Source organism: Gavialis gangeticus, unplaced genomic scaffold, assembly GCF_001723915.1.
Source record: "Gavialis gangeticus isolate Ggan-Ray unplaced genomic scaffold, GavGan_comp1, whole genome shotgun sequence".
Classification (NCBI taxonomy): domain Eukaryota; kingdom Metazoa; phylum Chordata; order Crocodylia; family Gavialidae; genus Gavialis; species Gavialis gangeticus.
Genome location: NW_017729016.1, coordinates 5,478,619 through 5,479,572, shown reverse-complemented (window position 1 = coordinate 5,479,572; position 954 = coordinate 5,478,619).

The window sequence follows — 954 nt, the reverse complement described above, 5'->3', positions numbered from 1 at the left end:
TGAGCATCAAGGACAATAAAAAGTCCTTTTTTAGATATGTGGGGAGCCGGAGGAAGAGCAAGGGCAACATTGGACCCCTGCTGAACCAGATGGGACAACTGATGCCCAGGAAAAAGCCGGCCTATTAAATGGGTACTTTGCGTCGGTCTTTCATCAGTCCCATAGGACCTCCTCTGTGCATCGCCCACATGTCTGCCTGAGAGCGCTACATGAAAGAGGCTTCATTTTTACTATTCAACTAGCTTAGGTGCAAAAAAAAAAAAATAAATGCACGTTGCTTTGCAACCAGCCTTGCTGGCTTCCTCCTGTGTTGCACTTGTTTCCTATTTTGCACGATTCATGTTCTCATGAACAGGGTGCTAGAAATGGCATCTCAACATGCTGTTGGCTTGGAGAAGTCCCCCATGTAATAAGATCAGGGCAGAGACCCTGCTCCAAACTCCCTAAAGCAACACCCCTGGAACTACAAGCAGTTTTTCTGCTGGTTATTTGGGACCGACCAAGGCAAAAGTCCTTTGTTGCGGGGGGGGGGAAAAGCAGGAGGGAGGCAGCAGAAGAGGGCAGGAGATGCTCTTCAGGGTGGAAGCAGCAGGATGAAGTGGCATCCTTAGGTGGCATCTCTGGGATTTCAGAGTGGTACAGCGGGGCCCATCCTGCCTGGGGCCCAGCACACCGGAGGGCTCAGGCCAGTGTGCATCCTTTATGTTGCTGGAAAAAAGTTGGGGTTTTTTTGCAGGGGGTGGAGGAGCCACCCGGATCCAGGAAGCAAAGCTGATGAGGAAGAAATATAAGAGCCTAAATCTCACTGGCCTGGTTGAGTGGCATTTCCAAATGGAAGGAAGTTTAAACATGACCTGGAGCTTAGTCAAGCTGAAATTATTGGCATCACAGGGAAGGATTTTAAATGGTGATTTTATAGGGATCCTTTGCATAATGAATTCCTCAACACCCCCC